The sequence below is a fragment of the Bidens hawaiensis genome, unplaced genomic scaffold (assembly GCF_021521415.1).
Source record: "Bidens hawaiensis isolate Kalapana, Puna unplaced genomic scaffold, B.hawaiensis_p1.1 tig00039908_1, whole genome shotgun sequence".
In the NCBI taxonomy this organism is placed as follows: Eukaryota; Viridiplantae; Streptophyta; class Magnoliopsida; order Asterales; family Asteraceae; genus Bidens; species Bidens hawaiensis.
In genome coordinates, this window is record NW_027497017.1 from 75,384 (window position 1) to 87,043 (window position 11,660).

An 11,660-nucleotide genomic window follows, 5' to 3' on the forward strand; every position below is an offset into this window, starting at 1 on the left:
GTCATGGACCGTCGGTAAAAAAACACACCTTTAGTTGAGACCGTCACCAGTAAAGTATAAAATTGAAACTGTTATTTGTTAATAAAATATAATTATAATTCTTTAAAACCAATTTTCAAAAGAGCATTGCAATGCCCTCTATAATCTCTATCAACCTCATTCACACAACAGTCATAAACACATTAAAAATAAAATCAAATGATAACTTTAAAAAAAATTACAATACTTGTTAAAACAACTACATAAAATTAGCCATGAAATCCAAATTTGATTTGGCATCATCAAACTAAATATAACTTTCAATCCTTAATATCCTTTATCTCCAAATCCAAATTCTCCTTCACCATTACCAACATCATCTTTAACCTCCCCAAAAAGGAAAAAAAAAACACATACATTAATTTGTCCCACCCAATTAACCTCCTCAACCCTAATCCCCTCTTCCATCTTCATCTTTTTCATCCATTTTTCCTTGTTGGACACTCGGTGGGGGTCCCACATCCATCCATATATCCCCACATGCACCCCAACGAGCCTCCCATTTCTTCCCAACAACATGATCAACCTCCACCACAACCACCGGTGAATCCTCAGCCACCACCACCACCATGGCAGCAACCATCAACAATGGTATTGCCACCACCTCGACACTACAACCCTCCAACGATGTTTCCGATGGGAACACCACCACCACCGCAATTCCACCACATGCCGCAGTCGCCCGCACCGAATCATGTGTACCCTGATCATGAACGGGATTGGTCCACCGGGCTTTTCCAATGTACGTCCAACATGAAAAACTGTACGTCATCAAACATATATAAATGTAACATTTATAATAATAAAAAGTTCCAATTACAATTGGCGTAATTATTAATAAATAAACAAATAAATGCTTAGGTTTTGTGACGACACTTTGTCCGTGCGTGACGTTTGGGGAGATCGCTGAGATATTGACGGAAGGACATACGCGTAAGTTTATGTTCAACATGTTATGTTTTGTTAACACAATATTGATTGTCATCCACAATGCATTACATTTCATGAAAGAAATAATTGATTACGAGAACCTGTTACGAGGGAAAAACTCATGGGTCACACCAATACTTTGTTGGACATGTGATTTTTAACGGGTTAAGACAGAAAGCGTGGAAAGTTGGATTTGAATTAGAGGTGTAAAGGAGCTAGTCCGGGCCAGAGCTCAACAGGGATCGAGCTCGGTTCGTTTAACTTGTGGAGAGTTAAGGACGAACTGATATAGCTCATCAAAATGTAAACACACAATAATTAATAATTTAATATTGAATAACTCTCAAGTCTCAATATTATATAGAGGAAATATAACTCAAAAACCCCTATTACACAAAACTCGTGTTTCTCTAGATGAGCTCTAACTCCGTTGCATCTCACGTGTTCTAATGTTGAACCATGACTTGGTTTATATAGACTAATCTAATTTTGCTAGACGTTACCTATTATAATTACATAACAATTAGGAAACATTTTGTAATTAGAAAACATAACCAACTATGACATACTTGTGACTTGGAATATTAAATTACGTCCAACAGAGAGCTCGAGCTTGGCTCTTTTCGAACTCTATTTCTAAAGTTCAAGCTTAGCTCGTGAGTACCTTTTCAAGCTCGAGCTCTGCTTGTTTATTATTTATTAGTTAATTTTTATATGTTATACATATATTTTTTAAATATAATTTTATTTATAACATTACACCTATTATTTATCATAATTTTATATATAATAATTATTACTAAATAAAGATATATTTAACATATTTGATAAAAAAAAAAGTTAACAGGGGTCGTTTAGGCTCAGGTGTCAAATCAAGCGTGATAAGTGAAACTTGAGCTCCGTCTTATTTATTAAACAAACGTATTTTTAGACTCGAGCTTGTTTACGCTTGGCTTGATTTGAGCTCTTTTGTGAGCTAATTTCGAGGAGCTCGCGAGCAGCTTGGCTCGTTTACACCCTTAATTAAACCTTACACTATTTCAAATTGAGATCTTTATTTTTGTGCATCAATTTTAAACCTTACACTGTTTCAAATTGAGATCTTTATTTTTGTGCATCAATTTTTAATACAATTTATGCACATTTACTTATGTTTGACTGGGAAAATGGATGCAGCGTGGTATGAACCGGCGACATTGTGTGCATGTTTAGGAGCCGCGAGCTTTATTTTTGTATTCTTGTTGTGGCTAACATTCCCCTACACGTGCCTATATCGGGTCAAAATGAGAAGAAAATTCAAGTTAAAAGGAACCTTGATTCAGGATTGTGCGATTAATGCGTTTTGTGGTTGGTGTGCCTTATGTCAAGAATATCGCGAGCTTGATCATCAAGGGTTTAACGTATCCATAGGTACTCTCACACCTTCGACCCATTAATATTTTTGTACTTGATTAACTTTCATTAGTTATTGTGTCAAATGAAATCTTACATTTCTTTTAGTACAAACTTAGGATGAAAAAAAAACCCCTTAATTTAAGCCAAAACTAGATGCTTATAAATGGGCCTTATTTAAGGATAATTGGTTTTGGGCCAGTTTTGACTTGTTGATCATATTTCTATTTTTCTTTTTTGTTATTTTTAATTATATTATTTTATATTGTGTAAATTAGGATGGCATGAAAACAAGAGGAGGGAAAGACAAGCAGTAGCAATATTTCGGTTGATACCACCAGAAGAACAAGAGATGACAAGATGAACAAGATTAGTAGTAATAGAAGTAGGGGAATTAATTTATTAATTAATTATATTAAAATTAGTACATTTTATTTATTTATACATTTTGAAACCAAAATATGAAATAATGAAAGGGTCCACATTGAGTTAAAAGTCTCTCTTTCTCATATTTTCTTCATTATCAAGAAGATCTTCAAACAATTTAAATAATAGTTTTGACTTATTTTGCTATCCTGCTACTTTGACTTTTCAAGATTTTTGCAGTAATGATTGACTTCTTATGATGACCAAAATTCAAGACCATCACTTTCGTTTGACTAAAATCACCACTATCTTTGTATTTTATGTAGTGTTTTTCCTAACAATTATGACATCGCATTAGTATGTTACCATGTTTGATGAATAACAAGTGAATGAAACTACTAACTTATATAGTTAATCAATACCATAAATAAACGTTAAGAGAATATCTAACGTCTCGCAAATTGTATGAATAGTTTGCCGTTCAAAAAAAAAAAAAAGAATATGAAGCTTGAAAACTAAAATAAAATGTATCTCTTATGAATAACATAAATGTGACAAGAATATGAGTTCCGGAACACATTTAATCAATCATACCAATCAATAGTATTTATTTATCCATTAGACTGGACGTACTGGAACTTTGAATGGCGCCAAACTTGATATAGCTCTAGACAATTAGTTAAACCCCATTACACCACCTCCAAATATGGCGCCTCGGCCCTCTAATATTTCCGCCATTGCTTTAACGGAGTTTAACATGGTGATGAGATTCATATTATGACCGTTGGGGGTGCTGAACAATACAACTTGTTTAAAAAAATAAATTTATCAATATATATATATACACACACACACGCACACACACACATACTACTTTCACATATTTTCTACCGTACTCTCATAATTCACTCTCTAATTCTCTAATATTTTAGAAATAAATGGATCAACTACGCAAAACTTTTAGTTAAGCACGGCCAAACATCAAGTATCCATTGTTTTTTTTCTCTTCTTTTTTTTCTTATTTCAAGTATCGTCTTTTTATTCCTACATCATTGTAACTTTTATTTTATTAAAATGTTATAGTATTTTATTGCATGTGTTGTTTTATTATTTAAAGTGTTATGTTTATTGAATAATAAAATACGAAGTAATAAAAAAAATGACGAGTAGTAAATGCAATTAGTTAAAACCATTAGATTTGATTTAGGAGGGGCTTTAGTGAATTTATTTTTGTTTACATGTTAAATACATAGCATTCTAACTAAACAACTAGTTAAAACCACTACACGTAATCTTAGAATTCATGAATCATGGCTATGTTTTTAGTTGAATGAGTGAAGGCTTACAATAATGCCACTCATTCTGAAATTTATTCTACACGAACACGTTTAAATACAACATTCTCATCTCATTCAGAGCACCCAAAACACTTTAGTAATATTTAAAGTAAGACAAATTTTATGACACAATAAAAAGTAATACGTCACCTTTCATAAGAATAAAATCTCTTAATAGTTCCTTGACATAAGAATGAAATCTCTCATTTTGGAAGACATAAAAATGTTTACTTACAGCCAAGGAGGCAACGAAAGAAAAAAGGACCTCACCAGGGCCGTCTCCGAGAATATAAATACCTAGGACGAGTATAAAAAAAAGACCCGTGGGCCCTAACAAGTAACGAAATATATAAGATATTTTTTTAAACGACATTAACATACGTTATAACGATAAAATTAGCAAAATTATAGTAATAAACTCAAATACAATAATAGCTAACGTTTAACTGATAATTTGTGAAGCTCTTCAATTTCCCTCAAGTTTTGTGGAAACAAAAATCCAAATAATTTCACATAATTTTTGAATAGATCAAATCTTGTCTCAAGAGAAGTAATAGCTTGATCAATAATATATAAAAATAATTTACTCTAAAATTCTCTTGAGTAGTAAATGAAGCTTCTTGGCTTTGAACACTCATCACTTTGTTTTTCCTTTTAAATACACGTTTTTGTGCAAATATCGGGTCAATACCCATTTCAAAAGCGATATTCTCAGCTTCATCAATCGCTTTTGAAAAACCATTTTCTCTAAAATCCTTGAAGAAGTCAATCAATCGGTTTATTAGTTATTATCATTTTTTTATTAGTTTGGGCTCAATACCACAAATGGATTATGGTAACACATCATTGGGCCCAATATGTAATAAGGGGATTAAAATTTATTCCTATTGTATAAAGAAATTTAATATATATATATATATACACACAGTGGCGAAGCTTGAACGTAAGGGCCGGGGGGCCAGACTCAAAATGTAAAAAATCATAAAACAGGAGGGAGATACCAGTGACGGAACCAGAACTTTTCAGTTGGAGGGTCGTAATAGAAAATCCGCCACGCCACTAATTCAATTTATTCTCTTACTCTTTTATCGTTGCTTTTATTATCATTTAACAGATTTGATGAAGCTAATTGATTTAGTTCTTTTACCCAAAAAAAAGTCATCTCCTGATTATAAGAAAATTTTATTACGTTGTGTATGTATGACAAAATTATACAAAGCGAGAAAACAATAAATAAAAATATAAACACAAAGGGTATTAATTTTTATTGACATATACATATACATTATACATATATAGACTAAAAAGACTAAGAATGAGTGGCCATTATTTCCTTTTAGCCTAGAGTCTATATCTTTAGTATAAATTATTGTGTTAAATATATTATTTTATCTTTTCATCTTCTACCTTTGGTCCTCAAGTAAAATTACAGACATGAGACACGCCAGAAAACTCCATTGATGCTACTGTATATAATATATATATATATATAAATAAATTTTTGTGCCCCCGGAAAGTAAGTGCCCCGGCCGGTTGTCCGGGTTGCACCACCCAAGAGCTGGCGCTGGACCTCACAATAGCAACTGTTCCTAATAACCTTTTATTTTAAACTATTGTGTTCCCAACACGAGTTGCACGGGAGCCCGTATATATTAAACACGGATATACAAATACATCATAACGACTATAACTTTGACACAAAAAAAATTAGTTTATCTAAATATCAAAAGAACTTGGTCGTGTCAGTTCGGCTCATTACGATATCGATGTAGAACTGACACTTGGTATATAGCTTACGATATAAAAAAAACACTCTATTATAGTATTATGAACACAACTCCGTTCTCAATCAAACTTATATACTTTATTGCCACTACACTTCAGTTTTAACAGCGTGACATAGATTAAAAGAAACATGCATGTCATAACGGGATACTAAAAATTTTAAAAACTTACTATGTTAACCATTAAAAATGAATCAATAACTAAAATCTATAAAAAATAACAAAAATGAAAAAAAAAATGTCTACAATTTAAAATCTTGAAAACTTTGAGTAAATTGTAAATTAAACAAAGTTTAATAAAAGAAAATGTTATGTATTAAAGATAAAATAGTTTAAAACTTTGGAAGGTTAACTTAAAACACTTTAAAACTAAAAGGTCTGAAATTGTCAAAGTCTTTATTGTAGCAAGTATGTTCGCTTTAATATATAGTATAATGTCGTGATCATATATTTTTTTAAAATTTTTTTGTAAGAAATGTGAAATGGTAAGATTCTTCTACATTACCAAACAATTCAAAAATAAATCATACTCGATTGTATTCGAATTGTCTTTTAAGATACATATCATTTAAGTAATGAATTCATAGCAAAAATGATATTATTAAACAGTCTTAGTTTTCAAAACATTTGGAATTGTGAATGAAAGAAATGCTAGATTTATACTATTAAAGTAAAACAATTCTTTCAGATATCATTCAACTAAAGTAGTCAACTAAGATGCCAATTAATACTATTATTATTTATAGAATTACTACCAAAATTACAAATGTAACTTTAAATGTTGTATTAAAGGAGGACTTTAAATATTTATGAATTAAAAAATTTAATTTATAATTGTTTATATCTTTATGATTTTCACTACTAGAAAATTAGGTAATTGCTACCAAAATTTGTTATAGAAAAAAACGGTAGCAAATTTAGCAACCAATTTAGCATATTTGCTACCGAAATTTAATTTTTGCAACCAATGACTAAGCGGTCGGAGTTTTTGCGACCGTGATGGCTAGGCGGTCGGAGTTTTTGCAACCGGTGGCTAGGCGGTCGGAGTTTTTGCAACCGATGACTAGACGGTCGGAGTTTTTGCAACCGGTGACTAGCGGTCGGAGTTTTTTTGCAACCGATGGCTAGACGGTCGGAGTTTTTACAACCGGTGGCTAGGCGGTCGAAGTTTTTTGCAACCGATGACTAGACGGTCGGTGTTTTTGCAATCAGCGGTCGGTGTTTTTGCAACTAATACTATGGGGTCGAAGTTTTTAACCTTTTGACACCGTACGTAGTTTTTAACATGTTATTTTATTATTACATAAATTAGTATACATACATTTAATAGAACCAAGCAAACAGATTCAACAGTTGACTGAATTCAGCATACCACAGCATACTCAAAGCATACCACAGTTCTTAACAAGGTGGGTATCACATGTTAATAGAACCAAGCAACCAATACTATGTGGTTTTTGACTTGAGATTAACACTTTACAGCATACCATAGCATACTCAGAGCATGTGATTTCAGATTCAACAGTTATTAACAAGGTGAGTATAGTATTTTTTTGAATTTGTGTATGAACACCTTCGTCTACAACAGTTTATTTGTTTATGAGATGTCAATTGATTGCATGCTTAATTTAATTATGAGATTCTTAGCTAGGTTTATATGTGATTTTATGGCTTAAATGATAGAAATTACTTTATTTTTTCACCTATTTCAATCGTGCACACCAGGTGTTTGATGAAATGTCCAAGTGATATTTTTATCGGAAGGTGTTTTGAAAGAAACCCGAATTAAAAATAATGTTTTTAGGTTCATTTAGGCAGAATCAGAAAATACCCTTAAGTTTGTTTTCATAATTTGTAGTCGGTTATGAATAAATTACCACTCAAGATTTTTCATGATAATCACTCACTCAAACTTTTACTTTATTTGGAGACTTTTAGTAATTCTTGTTTTGAGACATGCTAATTTTTGTGGTGTATTGAAGTTTTGAAGGTGGATAGTTTCCAAACACTTTGATTTGGAATGGCTTGGTACACCGATCGAAAAGTGGATGTATGAAAGGATTGATAGTGACGGATTTCTTAATTCTGAATATTGTGACAATGTGGATTTGTTTTTGGACTTTGCATTTTCTAATGATGTTGTTGATACGAGGGTGAATATGCGTGGTGAGACCATATGTGAAATAAAATGTCCGTGTTATAAATGCCAAAATATAAACTTTAGAGATAGAGCCACTGTTCAGTCAAACTCGCGTATCTTAATATCGAATGGATGTACATATCCCTAAAAATGTCTTTTTTTTTCACATTGTAACCCAAAAAAGTTTATACGCAAACTTAGATGTTGTGTAAGACATGCCTAGTGTACCACGAAGAAAAGAAAATGGCTACTTTCTAGTATTTATTTTCTGTTATAATCTTATTGTTGCTATTTATTCTTTATCCCAAAAAGTTCACAGTTTATACGCAAAGTTGATGTTGTGTAACACGTATATAACAATCCGATATATAATTTTTCAAATTATTTTTTTATTAAATATAATAAGATATATCACATGTGTCTGGAAAATAAAAATATAAAATTGTTGTTACATCGAGTATTCACAGATGTTAAAAACTTTTCATTTTAAGTTTCCTTTCTCCTTTGCCAATAGTGGTGGAGTGGTAAGTAACAGATTTGGTATACCATGTGACCCAGGTTCAATTCCTCCCACATTATTTAGTTTTAGAGGCACTATGGTGATGATGGGAGACTAGGCGACTAGGTGGATTTCACTTGTTGGATCTTTGAGCCGAACGGGTTTTTCTCACAGCACTTTCGTGCCTTCGGGCGAGTGTTTACGGGCGTTGGCCTTAGGTGAGGGTTTTTCCTTATCGAAAGGCGAGTGTATCCCAATGCGATGAATTTAGCTAGTAACCATTTGACGGATTCGCTGTCCGTTCAAAAAAAGAAATATATACTACTATATACAATATATACGCCTATAATTCATCTAACTAGTTTCTAATTTGAATTTTCTTTTGTTCGTTAATTTTTATTTTTAAAAAGCTGAATATGCGGTTCTATTTAATTTTTTTTTTCTCAATATTTGTTGAAAAAAGGAGTTCTATTCAAATGGGGTATTTTTTGTTATCATAAGGTACATCAAGGGCAGACAACGTATTGATACCGTGATGAACGAAATTGATACCAACTGAACAACATCTGTGCATTTATGATTATTATTAAAACCAATACCAATTCGTTTTTATGATTTTTAATCGATGTAAAACATAACCTTATTTTTTAGGCTACATCAAACAACTTTTATGTTACAAAACCTTTGTTAATAAGCATTTTCTTTTGTATCGTAGCGAACTGAGTCGTGTTCTTTCATAATGCATTTATTTGTGTTGTATTGATATTATCAAGACCAGTGTTAATATTCGCTTTATTGGTTTTCGATCAACATCCATATTTTATTTCTTATCAAATATCACGATTTGTAAAATTCTAAATATACTTACTTATATTTATCTACGTTTCTATATAAATTTTATTTAAAGCAGTATCGCCGCAACATGCGTGCTAACATAAACCACTCATTAACTAATTGTTAATAGTTTGGATTTTATCCGACTATGTTGATTTTTTTCGGACTTCTATATGTTTTTACGTCGAATTAGAAGGTACATGGACAACAAATTATATCACTAGCTATCTTTTGGATTGCAAAGCCATGTTTTTTAGAAACTATATTGATTGTTTTTGGAGTCATAGCAGTGTTACATATAACCTCAGGACTACTAAGAATATATGTATATTTTTTGTTGTTTTTATAATGCTCTATTATTCTCAAGAATTTTAGAAGGGGAATTCTAGGGACACCCCTATTTTTTGCTAAAACACACATCAGTATGTCCTGTATGAGGCTATACGAGGTGTATTGGGTCCACGTATACCTCCGTATATAGGGGACCCAATACGTCCCGTATAGCCCTATACAGGGCGTATAGGGGGGGGGGGGGTCTGGGTGTCCATAGTGGGACCCTTTTACAAATATTTTGGCAGCATTTCCGATAACTACAGTTATCTGAATATCTGAAAAAAATAAGGGAAAATCCCAATAATAGGTATTTTCAAAAACAAGTTTTAAATTTTAGGTACATTTGCAAAGAGTATTTTAACTAGTCGTGACGACTGGATTTTTGGTGTCAACTGGTCGGTACAACTATTTAAGGCTAAGAAATTTCAAGAACGGGACGACTATTTTAGACAAAAAATAATCTGGACAAGTTTTTATGAATTTTTTATACTTTTCTTAATATTATATCATTATTATATCTAATTAGGATAAATAGTTTGAATTTTAGAAATCCCATCATAGTTTCTCATCGTATTGGATCACTAAAATGTAATATTAACTATTTATAAATGGCTAACATTTTTATTCACAGATTTATTATTTGATACATTTTTTTAGTCAAGACAAATGATACGTAAAATATTATTAAATGAAGAATAAAACCGACTCTAACAAAACCACCTAAATTAACATTGAGATTAAAATGTTTTTATTTTATATTAGTTATTTTATTTATAATTAATTTTATCATGATACAAACCAGTTCTTAATGAAAAGAAACATTACTTCATTTTTCAGAAGTAGCATAGAAAGAATGATAATACACAAGTTGTGTTACCATTGAAGTCATAAATAAATTAGTAATTTTTAAAAGAAAGATAGAGAAAAAAACCTTCATAGTGAACTATATAGTATAAAGTTTCATATTCTAAAGCAAAAAAAGTAAAACAAGTAATTCAAGGAACAAAATAAGAACAATGGCCGATAGCTAACTATTGAAGATCGCTTAACCATATACAAAAAGACAAATATACCCTTGCAAAACGATAGTTCTTGTTCATGGATGCATGCTGTTGACGCCGATGGAGTTGTGGTGGTGTGAAGGTCCCGATGGCGGTATCGGTAACGCCTTTGGAAGAAACCCGTTAACGGTGGCACCGTCATACACATACTTAACTTTTGGAGGCATTTGAGGCCTCATTGTCTTGAAGAATTCTGTTTTTGACACTCCTCTTGAAGACCCTTTTGTTTTAGTGACACAAGAACATATTAATATCAACAACATCATCCATATGAGCAATGAAGGGCAGCCGGGTCTTTTAACACTTCTCATATCCCCAAACTTGACCATATTTCTTAGAGACTTTTATGGTTTTTGAGGGAAGATTGATATTAATATTTGGTGTGTGTATGGAGATGACTTGTGTCTGAAGAATAAGTAATGAATAATGAATAGCAAATGAGACATGGGGAGGGGTGGAAACATGGCTTATTAAATGATGGGCCATACTATTCAAGACTTTTTCCACACCTCACCTGTTATTTAAAACCTTGGTTTCACCGTGTGTTATTTTCTAGTCTTTTTTTTATATTTTATTTATATAAATTACATTGATTTATATCAATAAAGTTAACCTCAAGTTTTCAACATGTATGCAAGAGCCAAAGGATAATGGTTTTGATGAAACGTTACATGACTTCACATATATATAAAATTAAACAAAAGGATCTAGTAAAATCCTAATTCAAAAGCAACTTATTTGTACTTTTAACTATAGGTAATATACATCATCCATGCAACTTATTTTATCTCGTTACAAAAACACGTGAAAGAAAATAAAAAAAAGGATACTTAATAGCTTACAAATTATGACATTTTTTATTATTTAAAATATTAAGCCATCGTTTAACGACACTCCTAAATTACGTGACTCATTTATGATTTATCTAAGTTAGGTAAACAAACG

General features: G+C 31.6%; 1 long non-coding RNA gene across 1 annotated transcript; it reads left to right on the plus strand.

The window, feature by feature from the left end:
• The first annotated feature begins 900 nt into the window (after positions 1-900).
• On the plus strand, positions 901-2,753 carry LOC143591566 (uncharacterized). Its single transcript, XR_013145705.1, has 3 exons — positions 901-972; positions 2,146-2,379; positions 2,640-2,753. It is a non-coding gene; the product is annotated as an uncharacterized LOC143591566 (long non-coding RNA).
• The last annotated feature ends 8,907 nt before the right edge of the window (positions 2,754-11,660 follow it).